General features: G+C 42.7%; 1 protein-coding gene across 2 annotated transcripts in view; it reads left to right on the forward strand.

Annotated features, from left to right (window-relative positions):
- TRAM2 (translocation associated membrane protein 2) overlaps positions 1-22,993 on the forward strand; it is a 150,361-nt gene that overhangs the window by 1,051 nt on the left and 126,317 nt on the right. The window lies entirely within an intron of this gene.

Consider the following 22,993-nt stretch of genomic DNA (forward strand, 5'->3'; position numbering starts at 1 on the left):
GACTCCCTGTCCTAGCCCTGCCATCTGGACTCATTTTGAACTTTTGCCAGGAACACGGGACTTTCCGTGCTACTGGGACTGAAAGGTTTCCTGGAATTTGGCACTTTACTATAAACAATAATGATAGTTACTAACGTTTAATGAGTATTGTGGGCCAGCCACCTTCTGAGCATTTAATCCTCCCAATAACCCTCCGGGGTAGATACTGTGTCATCCCCATTTTACAGAGGAGGAAACTGAGGCAACTTGCCAAAGGTCATGCACACAGCTGAGACGTGTCAGATCCACGTTATAGAAAGGAGTGTGCATGCAGGCTCTGCAATCATTCTGCCTGGGCGCCAATCATGGCTCCACTGCACATTTTATTAAGAGAGGAAAGCACAAAACATTATGACTGGCACAGAGGAAATACTCAGTAGTGTTTGCTATTATTATTAAAAGTGGTCCTTGCTCTACAAGAGTTTAAAATTTACTTTAAGAGGTTGGTAAGATTCATAAGGCAGTAGAGATGCCTATTGAATGGGTGAATGGGACAGAGAAGAGATGTGTGGAAGTATTTGGAGGAGGGAACAGCTGTGAAACAAGAGTGGTTAGGTCTGGGTCACAGGTCACTCAGCATGGCCCCTGCTTAAATGAGTAATCTGCATGTCATCATTAGAAGGTGGTCTCAGATCCTGAATGGCTTGAGCTAATCACTATAATCTTTGTGTTTGGTTATCATATGGGTGGGTGTGTTTAATTAAAAATGTAGTCGATTTTTACTAGTCACTAAAATTGTCTTAAGGAATGGTATGGTATCTACTCTTTTAGCTAGAGGAAGCATTTATTAATTTACTAATTTTTCAGAGAAAGCATTTATTAATTTCACAAAACTGTTGCATGTTATATGGTCAGGCCCTTCAAGATGGCTGTTCTCCTGCTCTCTGTGCATCCCCTGCTTGACCAGGCCCTGCTTCCCTCACATAACTATTCAATCCTCTTAATTATAGGGCTGAATTAGTCCCTGGTAACTGAGCCCACCTGATGTCAATCCCCCCTGTAAATGGTAGCCTCCTTCTCCCCTGAGTAGCAAAGACTGTTGCCATGTCCTGTCCTCTGGACGCAGTGGGGAGTTTCTCCAGGACCCTTTGTAGGATTCCCCATGTCCAATAAACCATTGATGTCTCTGTCACTGTCTCTGGGCTCTGCCGTCCCGAGGCTGGACAACTACAAGACTTGCAGGCCTGTGGGATACAGCCCAACAGATGTCAAGCCATGGAAAAGGAGTCTGAGTTAGAATAGGACTCTGAGAGTTAGAGACTGACTCTCGAGGGGGATGGCAAGAGGTATTATAATTGAAACCTGAAGTCTGAGAGGCAAGAAGTCAGGGGAACCGCATTGTGGGTAGCAGGAATGGCCTGAGCAAAGGCCCTTCGGTGGGGAAAGGGCTCCATGCCTTCTGAGAACCAAAGGAGGGTGTTTGGTTGGGGCTAGAGACTTGTGAGTTAGAAGCAGAATAAATTGGTTTAGCAACAAGCTGTGTTCATAAAGAGCTGGGCTGAGTATGGTTTCCTGCTTCTGAGTCTTCTATTTAAACCTGGACTGTGCAGTCGCCAGATGTTGCTGCGGGGAAACGTCCCATCATGGGGTGAGGGGTAATCTTTGTGTGCATCTTGCTTTCCATTGGTTGTCCTTAACTGAGTTTAACGCTCTGTGTCTGTGTGTGCTTGAACCCAGAAGAGCCTCTGTTTTGGATGAGGATGACTCCTGACTCTTCTCTTTTGCTTAGCAGGAAAAGAATGGTAAAATGGATTTACATTCATTCACTAGCATACTTGTCTAACTTCATCTTCCCCAAAAGATTTCTTAGAATAAAAAATAAAACCAAATATTAGGGCTTCCCTGGTGGCGCAGTGGTTGAGAGTCCGCCTGCCGATGCAGGGGACACGGGTTCGTGCCCCGGTTCAGGAGGATCCCACATGCCGCGGAGCGGCTGGGCCCGTGAGCCATGGCCGCTGAGCCTGCGCGTCCGGAGCCTGTGCTCCGCAACGGGAGAGGCCACAACAGTGAGAGGCCCGCATACCGGGAAAAAAAAAAAATTAAAGATAGCTCAATTTTGGGACTTCCCTAGTGGCGTAGTGGTTAAGAATCCGCCTTCCAATGCAGGGGACCCAAGTTCGATCCCTGATCAGGGAACTAGATCCCACATGCATGTCACAACTAAGAGTTCGCATGCCACAAGTAAGGAACCCGCCTGCTGCAATTAAGACCTGGTGCAGCCAAAAAAAAAAAAAAAATCCTGTTCCTCTACATCCTCATCAGCATTTGGTGTTGTCAGTGTTAAAAAAAAAAAAAAAAAAAGCTCAATCTTTCCTATTCTGACGGCCTCCATGGAGCCACTACTGTACTTGTAGTGTAAAAATCAAACGTGAGAAAGAGGACTTGATGTACAGAGTTAATCCATGTGTCTTCTTCAGATCTCTTTGAGCAAACGACCCTTAATGCAATAAAACTGGCATCTTTGAGGAAAAGCAGATTATCTTGTGTGATAAGGCTGCCTTTTCTCATTACGTTAATGTTGCTCTGATCATGCGTTTAAGCAATGTTTTTAATTTAAAAGAAAAGGTCCCAAGAGACAGGGCATAATAATACTTGGAAACATGCAATGGAGAAACATTCTGAAAATCCACTCAGCAGTGCAGCAGGACTCACTGTAAAGGTGAAATTGGGACCAAATTTAAAGAAAAGAAAGATTCAGCCCCTTTCTCTCTCCTTCTTTTTTTTTTTTTTTTGCGGTACGCGGGCCTCTCACTGCTGTGGCGTGGCCTCTCCTGTTGCGGAGCACAGGCTCCGGACGCACAGCCCCAGCGGCCATGGCTCACAGGCCTAGCCACTCCGCGGCATGCGGGATCTTCCCGGACTGGGGCACGAACCCGTGTCCCCTGCATCGGCAGGCAGACTCTCAACCACTGTGCCACCAGGGAAGCCCCTCTCCTTTCTTCTTATAGTTCATTCTAAGGGGCTAATTGTTAGAGCAAGTTTAAGTGGTATATCTAACAAATTTCATGGAAAGAAAGGCAATGAATATTAAAAGTTTCTGAAATTCAAACCAGATGTGGATGGAGAGTTAATTTAAAAACAACCACACACCTGTAACACCTTGGGCAGGTTCTGGAACATCTAGCAGCATTTGTATAACTCATCTTTTCAGGCTGGATTTAATAAAGATTTGGGGGATGAAGACGGTTAGGAAGAAATTGAACTATTTATGAAATACATTTTTTAAAATTGGTAAATTATTCCAATTAGCAAAGTGGTTAATAATGCTGGCTTTTAGGCTGAATTTTTCAATTTGTGAAGCTTCAAGGCTAGGAGACTGCCAGGTGAATAAGAAACGGTCAGGGCTTCTCCCTGAAATTGACTGGGGCTGTGGTCAAAACGTAATAGGATGCTTCTGTGTCATTCCCTTTTGCAAAGATGTCGCTACAGACAGAACTTCAGGAAAACTCTATTTCATTCATCTTAAATTGTCTCCTTGGAGGCTTCTGAAATGCTTAATTCAGTGGTCCCCAAATTTGCTGCCCATTGGAATCACCTGGGCATCTTTGAAAACTACTGATGCCTGGCTCCCATCTCCTGATATTGTAATTTACCAGGTATGGGCTGCAACCCAGGCATGGTTTTGTTAAGCTTTTTATATATACATGGGTTGTAAGAAATCATACAGAGAGATTCCTTATACTCTTTATGTTACCCCATGGTAACATCTTCCAAAACGGTTATACAATATCACAACCACCTTATTGACATTGATACATGCAAGATCTGGAACATTTCCATCACTACCAGGATCCTTTCTTCTTGTTGGCCTTTTATAACCACACCCACCTCCCCACCCACTCCAACCCCCTCCTTAACCTCTTGGCAACCACTAATCTATTCTCTATTTCAATAATTTTGTCATTTCAAGGATATGATATACATGTAATCATACAATATGTAACCTTTGGGGATTAGCTTTTTTTTCCACTCAGCATAATTCTCTGGAGATTCAGCCAGGCTGTTGCAGGTATCAATATTTAGTTCCTTTTTATTGCTGAGTAGTGCTTCAGGGTGTGGATGTACCACAGTTTGTTTAACCATCTGGATTGTTTTCAGGTTTTGACTATTAGGAATAAACTGCTATAAACATTAATATGTACATACTTTTGTGTAAACATGCACTGTCATTTCTCTGGGATAAATGTCCAGGAGTGGAATTGTTGGGTTATATGGTTAGTGCATGTTTAGTTTTTCAAGGAAGTGCTGAACTATTTTTCCAGAGGGGCTGAACCATTTTTACATTCCTAACAGCAATGTATGAGTGATTCCATTTCTCTGCATCTTCGCCAGCATTTGGTGTTGTCGGTCTTTTATATTTTAGTGTAGTGATAGCACGTTGTGGTTTTAACTTATATTTCCCTAAGGGCTAATGAAACTCCTTTTCATGTGCTTATTTGCCACCATTTGATGAAATGTCTATTCATGTCTTTTGCCCATTTTCTAGCTGGAGTATTTATTTTTTACTCTTGAGTTTGAGAGTTCTCTATATATTCTAGATGCTAGTCCTTGGTCACATTTGTGGTTTGCAAATGTTTTCTCCCATCTGTAACTTGTCTTTTCATGCTTCTGGTGGAGTCTTTCCATAGAGCAAAAGTTTTAAATTTTGATGCAGTCTAATTTATCATTGTTTTATGGGTTGCGCTTGACATTATTCAAGGACTGTCTAGCATTATGCACTAAACAGACATTTGGTCAAATCATCAGAGTCCCTCACTACAAAAAGCTTTCATGTTAAAACTTTCCATCCAGATGAAGATGTTTCCTTCTGTTGTCTTGTTTAGGTGTGTTGACTTTTAAAAGATATATGTGGTTTCAGAGAAACCCCATGGACATACAGATAAACTTAAAACTTCCAAAGATGTGAACTTCAAGACTACTATTGCTTATCAGATCTTGTCCTTGACATTCTAGACAGGCTTCTTTCAAAGAAAGCTCTTTACTCATGGGGATAAGGGAGTTGATGGATAAAAGAGAAATTTCTGGACTGTCACACAGAGGCAATACAACTCCCACCAAATAAATAGTTCATTGTATAAAGAAGAAAAGAACTGTTGTCATGATGGGAAGAGGTCAGGAAAAGGCTCAGATGTCCCAAACAGAATTAAAACTCATTCATTTGAATGGAATTACTACTCATTCATTTGAAAAATAAAATAGGGGGATTTAAGCACAGGCCATGGGGATTATGAATTATGGTCAGTGTGTCCCTTTATTTAGAATGTTTGGGGAGGAAGAACTTTTGTATAGTCGGAGGAGTGTTTCCAGTTACTAGAGATTTTCAAGAAGACCCTGGACCACCACATAGCAGGGGTGTTGGAGAGGCGAGTCAGACACTAGAAAGTAAGGTATACAAGGTGAGCTTTGAGAACCTATCTAAATCTAGTGTCTCTGGCATCATGACCTTTCTCCAGTGCAAGATTCAGAATATCCTGGAAAGGAAGAGTATAGGTAGGACTGATCCCAAGAAATATAGGCAAAGCACCAGGAAGAAGCCAGATAACTGGAGGAGAGACTTATCTAAAAGTTGGATTTATGGAGCTGGAAAAGACTTTGGCAGGCAGCTATCTTGCTCTTGATAAAGAGATGGAGGGAGAAACTGTATTAGTCAGATAGGCTAGACTATGATGCACTAATAAACCATGAAATCTCAGTGGCTTAACATAAGAAAACTTTATTGCTCCCTTGTGCAAACTCCTGGTCAGGCATCTCCTTCAAGTGATGACTCAGTGATCCAGGTTCCTTCCATCTTCTTGCATGTCCTTTCAACACATGGCCTCTAAGGTCCATGGGAAAAGGTAAGAGGATTGAGGAAAGGCACCTGGCTACTTTAGACATCCAAGCCCTGAGTATTCCATTCATCACTTCCACTCGCATCCGTTAGGCAGAATGCATCCATCCCACAGCCAACCCAACTGCAAAGCAGGCTGAGAAACAGAGGACCACACAGGTATCAGTGGCACACCTATAGTTTCTGCCACAGGAAGCCAAAACCTAGAGGGATGCCATGATTTCATTATGACCATTGTGTTAATGTTGACAGAACTAAGATCAGATTCTAGATAGGATGACCTAGAGGGTTAAATGTAGTATATGATGAAGCCTTCTATGGCTGGATCCTGGTCATTCCAAGATTCTTTTCTGCCCTTCCCACTTGGCAGCTAGAACCTCAACAAAACAGAACTGTTTATAGTTCCCAGTGCCTGCTTTGCTCCTGCAGCCCCTTACTTGTGTGTGAATACCTTCTACTTCTTCACCTACCTCCCCTTTGCCTACTTATTCTTTAAGACTTAAGCATCTGTGCTTCCAGGAAGCTGATCTCAATCTTCTGATGCCCTGCTCTCCAGATTGGGTTAGGTATCCTTCTGTGCATCTACAGTATCCTGTCCACCTCTAACATCACAGTTACTAACGGTTATGTCATTATCAATTTTTTATTCTACTTCCTGCCCTAGGTTGTGTGCTTCTTGTAAGTGAAGGACATTATTAAAATTGTAATAATTTAAAATTTTTTTGACATACAGAAAATCTGACTTTTTGTGTACAGTTTATGAAGTTTAACAATTGTATGTATTTATTAGAGTTGAGATTTTCCTGGTTCTTAGTATGCTGAATAATTTTGGATTGAATCCTGGACACTTTGAAATTATGTATGAGACTCTGAGTCTTGTCTGAATCCTATAAAATGTTGACATTTCTGTTTTAGTAGGCAATCAACCTAACTGGTTTCAGGCTTCAAGGTCTGACCAACTTGCTGTGGGAGGTGTTTGCAATATCAGTTCTGTTTTCAAAGCCTTTGCAGGGCTCTTCTGATCTATCTGGTGTGTACACCACCTAGTGGCCAGTCTGACGGTGGGCGGTGATCTCTCCCAGTGGTTTATTTCTCAGTCTCCCATAGACTTTTCATAGTCAGATTCACACATACACAGCTTGGGAATAAGCCCAAATTCTTAAACAACTTGAGCAGCACCCCAAGCTGCCTCCTCTCTGAGATCTTTTGAGATCTCCCTGGTGCTCTCTGGTTCCCCGAAGTGTCCCTTTTTGACCCTCATCTGCTATGCATTTCCCTTAACTGTGCCCATGTCTGGAGCTGTTGGGGTCACTCAGTGAGAGTGAGATAGACCCCCATATTAGTTTGGATATTAAGATCAATAATGCCACACATACAACAATAGGGCATGAAAAGGTTTATTATTCACATTCTGGAGAGAGCAGGGAGAGCTCCCAAGCTGGTCTGAAAATGGCTTGAGAGAGCCAGGAAAGAAGGCCGGCTTGGTGTTCGTGATGCTGGGGGGTGAGGCTGGGGTGAGTTCCTGGAGCTGGAGCTCCATGGTTTGAGCCGCCTGCTAGTTACAAGGGAGTATCTGAGCTTTCTATCAGTTTTGCCCAGATGTGTGGCAGAAAGGGAATGGGGAGTGGTAAGGCTTGAGAGCTATGAGCAATTGAACATCAAGAAGAGAATCAGATCCATAGTTACAAGGGCCAAATGGCGGGAAGACAGAAAAAAGCAACAGGCGTTTGTGCTATTCTCTTGGGCCAGTTCTTCTGATTGGAGAGGAAGATTCCTCTCCCTCAGAGTTTTTAGGTACCTGTGGGCCATCACAGTCTAGGTCGTGTGAGAGATTAAGGAGAAGAAAAAGAAGGAAAAAGAAAAATGGGGAATTTTCCCCATTCTCTCTGAATGTCAGGAGACCTCTTTCTCACTCCTCGTGTCAGAACTAGACGGCATCTCCTGGAGCCTTCATTCTCCATCCTTGCCAAGGTTCACCTCTGGGTCTGGGGCTGCCCTGAGGCGAGGCCAGGCCAGGGGATACCAGAGGGGAAAAAAGTGTCAGACTCACCACCAGTACAGTGGTACTTCAAATTCTGGTCTTGTCTCCAATCCACCTGCTACTATTTACTTTTCATTGTAAATACCTGCTCCGTGTATTCCGTCCAGGTTTTATAGCTGCATTCAGTGGAAGACACAGGGCTGCCTACCCCATCTGACATAGAACCAGAATCTATCTAATTTCATTTTACTCACCTGGGCCTAGCACAGGGCCTGGCATATGGAAGAGACTTAACAGATTTTCATTGAATGAACAAAGTGAACGGATGAATGAACGAGTGAACAAATCAGTCATATGATTTATTTACAAATAACACAGAAATACTCATGTTTCCAAAGAACAAATTTCTGATGACCATTCCATGGTCAATTCTTCTCTCTTCTCTTCCTGGGAGAGTGAAGCATACAGAACAGATCTAGCCTGAGTTTATTTAAAAAATAATTTTTCTTGTTGAATCTTTAAATCAGATAAGTATTTCAAAAACCAAAGTTGCTACCTCTTTGGAAAGGGTTTGGGTTGCATAGGTTTCAATGAACTTTCTTAAACTCTTTTACCTGTTCTAGGATTAAAAGAAAATAAAATGAAATTGATGAGGTACTTCCTTTAGTTGCACGTGTTTACAGTCTAATTACCACCTAAACAGGCTGAAGGGTAAGTTTAAAAAAACTCTGCAGAGCTCTATGGCCCATTCATCTATCTGCATATAAATTATTGGAATCCATTTACAATCACAATGCAAGAAACCCCCAGGTTCTTGAATAGCAGGCTCTTTTATTTCTGTCTCTTTAATCCTAGGCTGCTCTGACCCTTGCCGGCAACAGAATTTAGCTGGTGAGTTCAACATGAAATCGACTAGGGTTCATCTTTTCCATTCTTGAAGTTGGCTTTGACAGGGACCACAGGAGTCAATGGGACCTCTGTGCGTGGATGGGATTCCCAGGAGAGTCAGGAAGGGACGGATGATTCATGAGATAAAGCATCCCAAAGGGACTCCACTTCCCTTTTAATTTTGTGCCCGTGTGAGGAATTTTGAAAACTGATGCTGCTGAAGACAAAATTCCCATCATGAGCTAAACAGGATCCCTGACAGAGAGGAAACACAAGCTTCTGAGAACCAGGACCCAGTTCTCTTTACATAGAGGCCACACCGGTGGAGAAGGGCACCCAGCCAAGTAGGGTGCACACTCTTTCAAGTGAGTTGAGGACTTGACCCCCTTCTGAAGTCCCTTTTTTCACTCCGTCTGATTCCATAAGAACAAATCAGTAATCTGCTCTGAGTGATCAAATGCCATTTCTCTCCGAGTCTGCTTTTCTCTGCTTCCTTTTTGTTCTGTGTGGCTGCTTTGGGTTTTTGAATGGCTTTTTCTGTCCTGATTTATCACAGGTATGAATTGCATCCATATCAGGAGTTCTCTCTTATGGCAGGTTTGGCACCAAACGGAGAAGTTAAAACCCTTCCTAAGTCAAATCCACTTCCAGGGAGCTCCAGGGAACTATCCGTGCACTTTGGATGCAGTGGTTTTGGTTTTATCTGAGTTTTGTAAAATTTGCTGCAACCTGGAACATACTTGATTATATAAGAATTTTTATCGACATGGGGCTGGTCTGGCCACAGAATCCACTCCCTGCCCCCACCCTGCAGTCTCAAAAGCCCAGCAACCTGCTGGGGTGCATCCTCCAGATGGGCTGCCATTTAGTCTAAGCTGACTCCTTGAGGAGGGCTCCTACAGGTGGACTTTCTTCCTCTGAAGACCCGGCCCCCTTAGGGGGACCTCCCCGCCGCCACAACTTTCCGGTTGCTCCCTGGGAATGTTTGTTCTTTCATTTATATATGGATCCGGCTAATGGAAAGAGAATGTGACAGATAGTCTATGTTTAGGATTTTTCTTCCTTTATTTCTCCTCTCCTCCCGAATGCAGAGAAGGGCAGATTAGCATCATAAATAACGTCTTCACCGCAGGTATTGTGTGGCCCTCCAATTTTCTTTTGTTTTAGAGATTTTCCCCTCTTGTAAAAACTGCACGAGTAAAGCATGTTTGTTGCAGAAAAATTAGAAATAAAAAGAAAAAAGAAACATCCCTTTTTTTTTTTTCATTAAAATATCAGGCTGAGGTCACTTCCCTCCTTCCAGTCTTTCTGACTTATCTCCTGCTTACTTTCATCGAGTACTGATCTTGCCTTGCCTGGGGATGGCGCCCCTAGCAACCAACATTGTTTTATTCCTAAATCACTGTAGCAAAGGTGCTTTAAGGAAAGTGTTCTCCCACATTAAGTACAAAAGGAACATGTATCCATGATAGAACAAAATATTTTAATGAACAGTTTAAACAGCTCTCTTATAAGGAAGCTTCGAAGTGTGCCACGACACTGCTTCTTAGGTTGGCTTCCTCTGACCAGCCTTGGTCCTGATATTTCTTGACCCTGGGTGATTTGTCTCTTGAGGGTAGTGTCCAGAGTTCCCTTCTTAGACCCTCTGAATGGTGGTTCCTTGCCAGGCTGACCGGGCTCTCAGCTCCCAGTCTGTAAGAGGATGCCTTTCCTTGCACATTCTTCTTTTTTTTTTTTTTAATGGGCTTAAATAAATTTATTTATATTCAAAATAAATTATTTTTTATAAAAATTTTTATTGGAGTGTAGTTGATTTACAATGTTATGTTAGTTTCAGATGTACAGCAAAGTGAATCAGTTATACATATACATATGTCCACTCTTTTTTTATATTCTTTTCCATATAGGCCATTACAGAGTATTGAGTAGAGTTCCCTGTGCTATACAGTAGGTTCTTATTAGTTATCTATTTTATATATAGTAGTGTGTATATGTCAATCCCAATCTCCCAGTTTATCCCTCCCCTTCTTGTATATTCTTAACCCCACGTCTCTATAAACTCCTTTTCCCATTTTTGGGGGCAAGTGTATCAGGTATGAACCTCAACTTATAAATTCAGGAAAGTAGACATTTAATATTCTTTTTTCTGTAAACCAACTTATTTTCTACTTCAAACCTCCATTTCATCTGATGGCAGGAGTTTAGTCTGTCAAAGTGGGCTTTATACACACGCACATATCCACCTAGTCTGGGTCACCATCTATCCATGCTGGCCTCCCCGCTATTATGCCTGCTCCTACCTGGCCTTTGGACTGTCTGGTCACTGCTAAGTGATCACTGACCCAAGGCCTCCCCAGTTCCAGCTTGCTGTCAGCTCAACTTCTTACTACTTTGAGTGCAAAGGATGGGTCTTCTTTTCCCACGTGGTGCTGGGAAAAGCAAAAGCCTCCGTGGGGCTAGCTTTGCACTTCCTTTCATCTCTGCTATTCTGGGGTGTAGAGGTCTCTGTGGGCTATTTCAAGCCTGTGTTTGGGGCAGGTACATCGTTTGCCAGACTCCATGCAAAATGAAAACACTGAGCTGGGTTGGGGCTGGGGAAGTCAACATCCCCTTCCCAAGGGCCCACAGTGCCTGCCCACAGCGGACAGCCAATCCTCAAGGGATGGCCACCTTCACGCCGGTACACATGTACATACTTGGTCCTGGATGGGTGGGCAAGAGACCTCACCAAGTTGCACACCCCATGATGTCTGTGGTACCCTCAGCCTGAGGCCAAAAGGCAGATTCCTTGAATCCCACCCCCAGATGCCGTGGGGTGGGTGCACCAGGCCCTGACACCCCTAGTGCCCACAACCGCGCCCAGGCCCACACCAGTTGTGGAGAGAGCTAGCGGAGCACGGCGCAGGCAAAGGGAGGCTGGCAGGGCCTGTGGCACCAGGGTACGGGGGGTAGGGGGGGCGAACCTCAGGGATCCCAAGCCAGACACAGTGGAGGCAGGATGCACAAGAGCTGAGGCTCCAGGCCCCCGGTGCAAGCTCCAGTGTCCTGTGGTCTGCTTCACAAGTCAGGTTCAAAGCTAAGACTATTAAGAATTTCAAGGTAGCCACCGCAGAGCATCAGACCCAAGTGCGAGGGCCTTTTGGGAGCGGTGCCCTGTGCGCGGTACTGGCCACACAGCCAAACAGGCAGGCCTGTGTGATTAGACACACAAAAGCTGGAAATAGACTTCTTGTCTCTTGTACTACCTCAGCCCTTGCTTGGTGCAGTGAGAATAAAAGGGTTCTAGCGTGGGGGGAGAGGTGTATGTAGGGGACGTTCCTAGAGTAATAGGAATTATCAGAAAGAAAAAAAAACCCTGAATTCATATTTTAAAAATGGTTTCCCACCACACAAGCATCAACAGATCCTAGCCCTCCTGGACCCCTGGCTGTAGTCCTGCATCTGATTCACAAGTGGGCTCACCTGTGGGGCACCAGGGGCCCTTCCACCATTGCCCAAGCTGCACCTCCAGCTCTGGCCGGCATCTCTGCTGGGGGATGAGGTGGGAGGTGGAAGGAAGTAGTCTACTCCTAGTCTACTAGAATCTAGGACTAGGGCAGCGCAGTGTGGAGGTTTCATGTCAGCCGGCCAGGCTCTCTCAGAGGTGTATTTTTAAATCTAAACCTGATCTTCAGAGTGGGGTGCCACCCAGACAGAACTGCAGCATCGGCATCAGTTGGGAACTTTTTAGAAATGCAAATTCTCAGGCCCTGCCCCAGACCCACTGTAGCTGAGGCTCTGGGGATGGGGCCAGCAGTCTGTTTTAACAAGCCCTCCAGTGAGTCCAATGCGCAGTGAAGCTTGAGTACTTAGACTAAATGTGTTACATGGGGGATGTTTTCAGGATTCTTCAGTAAGGTTTCATTTACAATCTTATGAAATGACTGTTGGACCTAGTGCTCACAGACAGTTCAGAGAATTCTAAGACGGTTCAGCAACTCCAAGTATGTCCTCTAACCATATGCTACAATATTTGGAATTCCTGCATTAGAAGTTTATTCCTTCAGGGTCTCTTTTAAAAGGTAAAGCTTCTACTGGGTAAGTTCATATAAAAGTATCTGTGATACCTGTCATATTCTGCTTACCATGGCTGGAAGGGAGAGGAGTACATCACAGAATAAGGAAATAGCTGAGCCAAGATAAGCATTGCCTGGGCTTGGCAATTTTGCCTGGAGTCGGCATTTCCAGAACTTGTGCAGCCGCTAGAGTAAAATCATTTGTTTGAAATGGGCCTGATATCTTAACTGTAAAATCAAATGAGGGGGAGAGAAGGAAAGAGTGAGTTCAAGGGTGTGGAGGTAGGTGAAACCTCAGTTCACGTGCTGGCAGCAACTAGCTAAAATCTTAGGTAAGTTACTTAAACTCCATGTCTATAGAATGTGGTGATATAACCCAAAACATTTTATCAATTAGGATTTGGTTGCAAGTGACAGAAACTCCAACTCGAACTGGTTTATGCTGTCAGAGAAGAAGGTTATCTATTGGCTTTTGTAAATAAAAACTCTAGAGATAGTTCAGACTTCAGAAACAGCTTGGACAGTGTTCAGAAGAGGCCACAAGAATGCAGTGGTTCTTCATTTTACTCTCTGCTGCTCTGTGTGTTGGCTTCGTCTTCAGACTATGCAAGTTGGCAGGATGGCAGCCCCAGCTGCAGCCAACATGTCTCGAGGGTTCAAGTCTGGATCTGAGGGCAAACCCTGGAGCCCAAACAAACCCCCAAAAGAGACTGATTGGCTCTGATACGCCTCCCTTGAGTTATGTGCCTACCCCTGAGCCAGTCACTGACCACAGGGGAAGCTGACGCTCTGGATCAGACACCAAGCCTGAGTTGTACACTATCCCTGGGGTGGGGATGGTGGGAGGCACTGCCAATGCCACAAAACCACAGGGGATGGAGGTGGGGCGGGGTGGTTCCCCACGAACATGGGAGGTTGTTACTGAAAACGGAGTGAATGGAGAAGGGCTGGCCAGGAAGCCACACACGTCCACCACGAGGATCTCGGTTCCCACATCTGTATTCTGTGAGGTCCTCCCACGGCCCAGGGTGCTGGTGTCAGAAGCCACATTCATCAGACCGCCCTCCAGATGGAGCCTGGGTTGGGCTTGGGGAGGAAGGAATCCTTCTTCTATTTAGGATGACTAAACTCATCCCCTTCAACAGCTCCGATGGAAAGGCTGTCCCTCCTGGCACAGCAGCCCAGCTTCTCGTTTCTCTGTGAGAGTGCCATCCACACCACACATCTGCTGGCCCCACCCCTCTGTTCACTGCCTTCTCCCCGTCAGCCTCCCTCCGTCCTCCAGCCTCCTCTCTCAGCACATGTGTCTCTCTTTCTTTCTCCCTTCACCCCTGACCCCCTCTGTCTCCTGTTTGGCCTTCTCTGCTGCCTGTCTCTGTTTCTCTCTCTCTATTGCTGACTGGCTGCCTCTGTCTATCTATCTGTCTGTCTCCCTCTCTCTCTATATATATGTCTAGCTCTCTCTGAGCTCCTGTCTCTGTTTCTCTCCATCCTCTCTTGCTGGGATTCTGACTGTCTCTGTCTCATTCATTCTTTCTTATACTGTCTGTTCTTCTCTATCTCTGTCTATTTAAGTACCTTCCTGTCACTTTCTCTACCTGCCTGTTTCATTCTTTGTCTCCTTCCTTTTCTCATCTGCCTTTGTCTCACATTTTTCTTTCTTTCTGAAATAGTTCCCACTGCTCTAGACATGACTCTAAAATGTTCACAATCCATGCTTACTCCAAATGTTTCTTAGCCAACAGACAAAGAGTTTATAAGGATGGAGCAAAGACCGTGAAGGGAGGGAAATTTAGAAAGAAAAAGGAAGCATTAATGGGGCACTGTGAATAAGAGGTTATTCAAGCCAAAAAATACACAGCACACACACACATTAAAGTCACAAGCCACCTTCAGGCAGGCATTGAGCTTCTCCACCACAGTTAGAGTTGGGTTTGGCTGAAGGCTTGTTTTTCTTAGTTTACTTTTTCTTAACGGAATAGTTGCTCCCTGGGTCTCTAAGCAGTCTGGATGTCCATAACTGATACACAGTCTCAGCCTACAGCCAGCTAGTTTACAACAGGGGCAATGAATGTGACCTGACTCTGCTATAGGACACCTTTGTGAGTCCCATCCTGTGGACAGCTCAGTCCTGATTTTCTTTGTGGTGGCCACCCAGGTCCTGCTCCTCAATGGCTAAATACACCTCTGATGCCCAACTCAGCAAGGGCTGACATTGGGCCCTTCTAACAATCTGCAATTTCCAATTCAGTAGGAGACATTGCTGGGTTTTGAAAAATAGAATGTTTTTCAAACATTAGAAGGAAATATCTATCCAATAGGCTTGGCACCGAGATTTTATTTCCATATACATTTAAAAACTGGCTTCACATAGCATCCCGAGGACTGTCCTGATCTTCAATGAGTTAGTCTTCATTTACTCATGTCTACATTTTCAAAGGTCAGACATTGGCTTCTGCAGTCACTAGCATATTTTTTAACTACTATGACGTAAATGGAAAAAAGAGTGTAAGGTCATAGGATCTTTTATTCTTTCCTTTCCAACTTTAACACTTAGCTGCTCTATCATGGTAAGCAAATCAACCTCTGTGAGTCTCAATTTCCATGTTAGTAAAATAAAAGATAACAAGTGCCCAGCACAGTGCCTGGTACTTAATTGGTACTGAGTAAAAATGTGTTTTCATGTAAGAGAATGATGCTCAGCTTTGGCTGCCCATTAGACTCTCCTGGGAAGCTTTTTAAAGCCTGAAGCCCAGGCTGTAGATTAGACCCGTGATACAGTGGATAAGACTGGGTCTGAGACCTGGCAGCAGTATGTTTTTAAAAATCCTAGCACTCATTCTACCCCAGGTAATTATAATATACAGCCAAGCCTGATAACCACGAATTTAAGAGGAGGTTGACCTTAGGTTTGTGATTGTTGTGTGCTTAATAAAGGGTCAAAGCCCTCTTTTTTTTTTTTTTTTTTTTTTTTGCGTTACGCGGGCCTCTCACTGCCGTGGCCTCTCCCGCTGCGGAGCACAGGCTCTGGACGCGCAGGCTCAGCGGCCATGGCTCACGGGCCCAGCTGCTCCGCGGCATGTGGGATCTCCCCGGACCGGGGCACGAACCCGCGTCCCCTGCATCGGCAGGCGGACTCTCAACCACTGTGCCACCAGGGAGGTCCCAAAGGCCTCTTTTTTAAAAAGTGTGCTCTTGGACCATAGTCCTCACGAATCAATTTCCCCAATTTCCAAAGATCGCCTGTTCCTATAAGCTTGTCTACAATTAAAAAAAAATGACCCCTGGGCTTTCCTGGTGGCGCAGTGGTTGAGAGTCCGCCTGCCGATGCAGGGGACATGGGTTCGTGCCCCGGTCGGGGAGGATCCCGCATGCCGCGAAGCGGCTGGGCCCATGAGCTGTCCCGGTGAGAGGCCTGCGTACTGCAAAAAAAAAAAAAAAAAAAAAAAGAGACCCCTAAAAGTTTCTCTTTGGTCAAGGGGAAGTACATGTTAAACACTCAGTTCAACAACTCACACTGAATATTTTCCAGGTACTGAGAATTCTGCTAAACCAAAAGCCTCTATCTTCAGAAAATAAAATCCGTAACTTCAAAAGGCCCACCACAAGTAAAAAGCAATGCTTTGTAAAACAAAGCAAAACAAAACAAAAGAAAAACTTCCTTTCCTTAGAACTTGATGCCTTTAAGCACACACCCTGCCAAGTTAATTTTCTGCTGAATATCAGCTCTCCTGCTGCCTGTAATGAGGGGCCTAAGAAGAGGAACAGGAAGTTTACACTGATGTGGGAGGTTTACTGGAAAATTCTGTGCTAAGAAAATAATTTCAGTGGTCAACATTGCTAACAAAAATACATTGGGCTGACCAAAAAAAAAAAAAAAATCAAACAAGCTTTTACTTGGTGGGACACTGTTTTTAATCGAAAAAAATTATATGTACATTTATGAATTTCTCCCTCATTTTGATACTTTTGACACTCTCTGGAAATGATATGTGTTTCTGTTTTCTTTGTTCTTCACTCTGCATTGGTTGTTCTCAGCCCAGAAAAGAGGTATAATCTCAGAAGGGAAATAAATATATGAAAGGGGATCCAATTCAAGAGAGTCCATCAGAAGCTCCTCTCCTCTAGCGCTGAAGCCCTTGCTGTGGTGTTTGTGTGCAGCATCTCACATCTGCTGCCTGTGTCTCCAATTTCCCCTCACTCTCTGGATCCCCAGATTCATAGTCTAGTCTGGGCTAATTTTCTGCTGGCCAGTCAATAATAACTACTCTCAAAAGAATTCAAACTGTCATCTAGCATTCATGGACCATCTAGTGGGAAAAGATTTGGAGCCAGGAGGCCAGGGTTCTAGGCCCCGTTTTCTTCCTTACCACGTGTATGACACCAAGCAAACACACAACTTCTTTGAGCCTGTGTTTCCTTGTTTAGAAAATGAGTGATACATTACCAACCTCGCAGAATTGTTGTTAAGGTTTAGTCAACTATAGGCTTATTTGTACATGCAGTACAAATGTCCAGTGCTGTTTTGTAACACTATTTTCCCAGGTTTGGAAACATTTCACCCTTAATATGAAAAATTTATAAATGACGACTTAAATGAACCAACTGAACTTTTTCTACGAACGTTAGCCTGCAAACTCCCCAGCACACACCTTAGTGCAATCCTGCCCTTTTGGAACAGGTAACCCTGAATGCACCAGGAAGAAAGTCAGATTTCTAAACACATTACTTTGTCCTTTTCCCTTTTCTCAGGTAATTTATTACAGAGATCTGGTTCGGCTTCAGAGATCTGGTGGTTCTGCAGGGGGTGACAAAGGCAGAAATGGATCTTGTCTTTAAACAAAAAGGAAGGAAGGGTAGAGAGACCTCTACACGCCTGCCCTCCCTGACACACACTGGGGAGCATCATTCAGGGTCTGAGACTCATCTCTGCAGCCTGTGCTGACGTGTCCCCACCACCAGTTCATGGGAAAGCTGGCCTCCCACACACCAGCTGGGTCCCAGATCAATGCTTTCTAGGGAGAACAACAACAAGAAATGGCTTTCCAAGTACACTTTCATCGAGAAGCATAGAAACTGCAGACAATATTTTCATCATTAGTTATTGTAAAATGTTTATGATGTTCTAGGGAGATAAAAGGCGAGGATCGCACAGCCCTCCCACTCCCACCTGCCTCGATCCACCTATAGCCACCTCACCTGTAAAACAGTTCAAACTGGGCTTGTATAAATTCCCCAAAGAAGGTCCAGATTTCAGAGTGTACCTACCTCTGAAATATGGAGGAAGGAACATTCTTCACTGTTGTCCTCTGCTAAGGAGTTAAGGGAAGGCAGTAATATTTACTGAGCTCCTGGCAGATGTCCAGGCATTTTCTCAGATGATATTTAATCTTCATTATGACACTTTGAGGTATATATTCTTAGGCCTATTGATGAGGAGACTGAGGGTCAGAAAGATGAAGAAATTTATTCAAGATCACATAACAAATATTGTTAATTGGTAAAAACAGCATTCTAACCCCAGTCTACCTCATTCCTTTCATTAATTCATCTTCTAAAATATGAATGGAGAGAAGTGTGGCATAAATTACCATTGTAGTTCTTCAGTTGGTGAAATAGAAAAAATATTGACCTTATTTTAAAATCAATCAATCAATCCTGGTTGTTTCCTCCTAAAGGCAATCTTGACCAGTTTAAAAAAAAAAACCTAAAAAATGAAACCTCTCTGGTATTTGAAAATGACCACATTTTTTCAATAGGTGTCAATGGGTCAAATTCTGACATTCCATTGAAATCCCTGAGAAGGCTAGAAAATTCTACCTTTCTAAAATTCTAAAAATTTCTCAAACCGTGAGACCTGACAAGGGAGGAAAAAGCCTTTTATTAGAAAGTCAACACACAGTCATTCTTGGCTCATGAACAAGTGGGGAATTAGTTGTGGTGTGTGTCTAAGCAATTTATTGCCAGTAACAGAAGTTAGCAAATCATTAGTCAATTACAATGGAGTACTCATAAAAGTATACTTTCTACTGTTTTGTATGTTTGAAGTTTACATTAACAAAAAGATTTATTTTGTTTGTTTTTAATTTTCCCCATTTTTATTGAAGTATAACTCATGTACAGTAAAAAGGACCGCTCTTTTTGTTTTTTATAAATTTATTTATTTTATTTACTTATTTTTGGCTGCATCTGGTCTTCATTGTTGCACGCGGGCTTTCTCTAGTTGCGGTGAGCGAGGGCTACTCTTCGTTGCGGTGCGCGGGCTTCTCATTGCGGTGGCTTCTCTTGTTGCGGAGCACGGGCTCTAGGCGCGCGGGCTTCAGTGGCTGTGGCGCACAGGCTCAGTAGTTGTGGCTCACGGGCTCTAGAGCTCAGGCTCAGTAGTTGTGGCACATGGGCTTAGTTGCTCCACGGCATGTGGGATCTTCCCGGACCAGGGCTGGAACCCGTGTCTCCTGCATTGGCAGGTGGATTCTTAACCACTGCACCACCAGGGAAGCCGGAAATGACAGGTCTTAAGTGTACAGTTCTGAGTTTCAGCAGTCACATCTGTCTGTGTAACCCATACCCGTCACGATACAGAATACTGCCATAACCCCCCCGAGACCCCTCAGGCCCATCCCTGTCAACCCCTCCCAGCCCACCACACTCCACAGGCAACCACTCCCCTGATTTCTTTTGCCACAGGTTGGTTTTGCCTATTTCAGAACTTCATATAAATGGAATCAGTATGTATCTTTTTGTACCTGGCTTCTTTCACTCAGCATAACGATATTGAGGCCCATCCATATGTTGTGTGTGTCAGAAATGATTTTCTTTTGTTATTTTTTTCTTTATTGCTGAATAGTATTTGTTTGTATGGAAGGACGTGTTTTGTTTATTCATGCTCCTACCGATGGACATTTGAGTTGTTTCTAGTTTGTGCTATTCTAGTTTTGAAGCCAGGGCTAGGAAAAGAAAAGAGAGAAAGGTAAAATTTTTTGAAATCTAATTTTCTTACTGGAACATTCTGTGTTAGGAATAAAACTGCTATGAATGTTCATGCACAAGTCTTTTCTGTATCCAATGTTTTCATTTCTCCTGGGTAAATACCTAGAGGTGTATTTTCTGGGTCATAGGGTAGGTGCATGTTTAACTTTACCAGAAACGGCCAGACCAGTTTTCAAAGTGGTTGTACAGTTTTACTTTCCCGCCAGTAACATATGAGGTTCTGTTGCTCTACATCTTGGCCCACACTTGGTGCTGTCAGTCGTGGCATCACCTGGTGACTGTAATTTGCATTTCCTTGATGACTAAGCATTGGTTTTCATGTGCTAATTGGCCGATCCTCCTTTGTGAAGTGTCTGTTACAGTCTTTTGCCCACTTTATTGGTTTTTTAACTTAAAAATCATGTAATCTCAACACCCAGAGATAATATTTGAGGCTTTTTTCTATACATTTATTTATTTACACAAATATATTCTTTACAAAATTGGGTCCGTATTATATAAACTGTTCTGTAACCTATTTTTTTTCATTTAGCAATTGGTCATGAACATTTTTCCCTATCAATAAATACACTTCTATGTCATTTCTTTTTCCATGAATGATCATTGCAGTTTTATTCACACTAATGGCCCAAATAGGATACAACCCAAATGTCTTTCATCTGGTGAGTGGATAAACAAAATGTGGTGTATATCTGTACAGTAGAATACTACTCAACAATAAAAAGGAACAAACTACAGGTAAATACGACACACATGCAAAACCATATGCTGAGTGAAAAAAGCCAGACCCAAAAGTATAAATACAAACTATAGTGAAAATGCAAATTTAGTGACCAAAAAACACTTGGGGCTGAGAGATGGACTGCCAAGAAGGAAGATGAAACTTTTGAGGGTGATGAAAATGTTCTATATATTGATTGCAGTTATAATTTCTTTGGTAGATGCATGCATCACAACTTATCAGATTATGCATTTAAAATGGGTGCATATTGAAGCAAATTATGGCTCAATAAAATTGATGTGGAGGAGATGCAATATAGGATACAGGCTAAGCACTGAAGAAAGTGGGGTAAGCATGACTGACACAGTTAAAGAAAGGAGCAGAATTAACTTGAGATAAGAAAGTAGAGTTTTGATCTCAGAAAAAAAATAGTTTTAAGTTGAATTAGGGCTCTTCGTTAAACCCCATTAAAGTTTAGGCTAGAAGGGTCATTTATTCCTCACAGCATACAAAAAAAGATTGAACAGCTGGAACCAGACCCAAGGCTGTCCCTTTTGGTCCTTTGGCTAGAGCCAGCAGGCTTTTCTAGAGCGTGTGTGTGTGTGTGTGTGTGTGTGTGTGTGTGTGTGTATCTGTGTGTGTGCATGTGCGCAGCCATTGGCATTTCCAGATTGCTGGCTTCTCCAGCACCCAGTCTGGGATATATGAGGCAAAAAGAAAACCCAGGGAACTTACCACCTTGTTCCTCAATTCCTGAGGTCTATAGCTGGTCTGCCTTTTCCCCCACCTTTCGGAGTATTCTTATCTTTGCTTTATATAGAATGTCCAGAGTTTTTAGCTGTACTTAGCAGGAGGAGTATGGGAAAAGTATGTCTACTCCATCTTTCTGAAAGTAGAAATCTTCTTGACTACTTTTAAAAAATTGGTTTGTTCATCTTTTAATTATTGAGTCATAAGAGTTGTTCATATATTCTGGATACAAGTCCTTTGTCAGATATGTATGTTGTGAATATTTTCTCCCACATATAGTTTGCTTATCCAATGCCCATTTTTTTTTTTTTTTTTGGCCTCGCTGCACGGCTTGTGGGATTTCAGTTCCCTGACCAGGGACTGAACCCGGGGCATGGCAGTGAAAGCCCAAAATCCTAACCACTAGGCCACCAAGGAACTCTCGTCAGTGTCTTAACAGGGTCTTTTGATGAACAGAAGTTTTAAATTTCGATTAAGTCAATTTTCTCAATTTGTTTCTTTTATGATTAGTGCTTTGCGGGTCCTGACAAAGAAATATTTGCAAAGATAACCCCCTGTGTTTTTTTTCTAGAAGCTGTATGGTTTCTGCTTTTATATTAAAAGCTATGATCATCTCAATGTATTTTTTGTGTTTGGTGTGAGGTATGAGTTGCAATTGATTTTTTTTTTTTCCCCTAGATAGCCAGTTGTTTCAGCACCATTTGATAGAAGTAGTTTTTTCCCTTATTGAGCTTCTTTAGTACCTTGGTCAAAAATTAATACATATGGTTCTACTCTTATACAATGTTCTGATCCAGTGATCTGTTTGTCTGCCTTTATGCTAATACCACACTGTCCTGATTACCATAGGATTTTAGCTATCTTGAAATAGTGTATATCCTCCAACTTTTTTTTTTCAGAATTGCTTCATCTCTTTCAGACCCTTAAAATTTCCATAAAATTTTTATAGTCTATTTGTTAATTTCTACAGAAAAAAGTCCTCTGGGATTCTGATTACAGTTGTGTCAAATCTTTAGGTCACTTTTGGGGAATTGACATCTTAACAAGAGACAGTAAATATTTCTCTCCATTTGTTTTTGTCTTCTTTGATTCTCTTAGCAATATTTTGTAGTTTTCATGGTATATATCTTACATATGTTTTATTAAGTACATATCTGACTTTGGGGTTTTTATGTTATTCTAAATGGCATTATTTTAAGCTTAATTTTTCAAATGTTTATTAGCTAATATATAGAAATACAACCGAGTTTTGTATATTGATCTTGTATTCTGAAACTTTCCTAAATTCACTTAATAGTTCTAGTAACTTTTGTTAAGTTGTCTAAGGTTTTCTATGTATAGGATGATGTCATCTGCAAAGATAGTTTTACTGCTTCTTTATACTTTTATGCCTTTTTTTTCTTGTCTTATTACACTGTTGAAGACCTCTACTAGGAGTGGTGAGAGTAGAATACTTGTCCTGATCTTAATCTTAGGGGAAAAAGTTTTAATCTTTCACTAGTATGTTGCTAGTTGTAGATGTCCTCTATTGGGTTAAGAAAGTTTCCTATTATTCTGTGTTTGCTGAGAGGTTTTATCATGAATGAGTGTTATATTTTGTCAAATACTTTTCCTGCGTCCATGGAGATGATCACATGATTTTTCTTCTTTATTCTGTTATTGCATCAATTTGTATTCAAATGTTAAACTAGTGTTGCATTCCCAGAATAAACCCCATTTGATCATGATAATTATTCTTT

This window comes from Pseudorca crassidens, chromosome 10 (assembly GCF_039906515.1).
Source record: "Pseudorca crassidens isolate mPseCra1 chromosome 10, mPseCra1.hap1, whole genome shotgun sequence".
In the NCBI taxonomy this organism is placed as follows: domain Eukaryota; kingdom Metazoa; phylum Chordata; class Mammalia; order Artiodactyla; family Delphinidae; genus Pseudorca; species Pseudorca crassidens.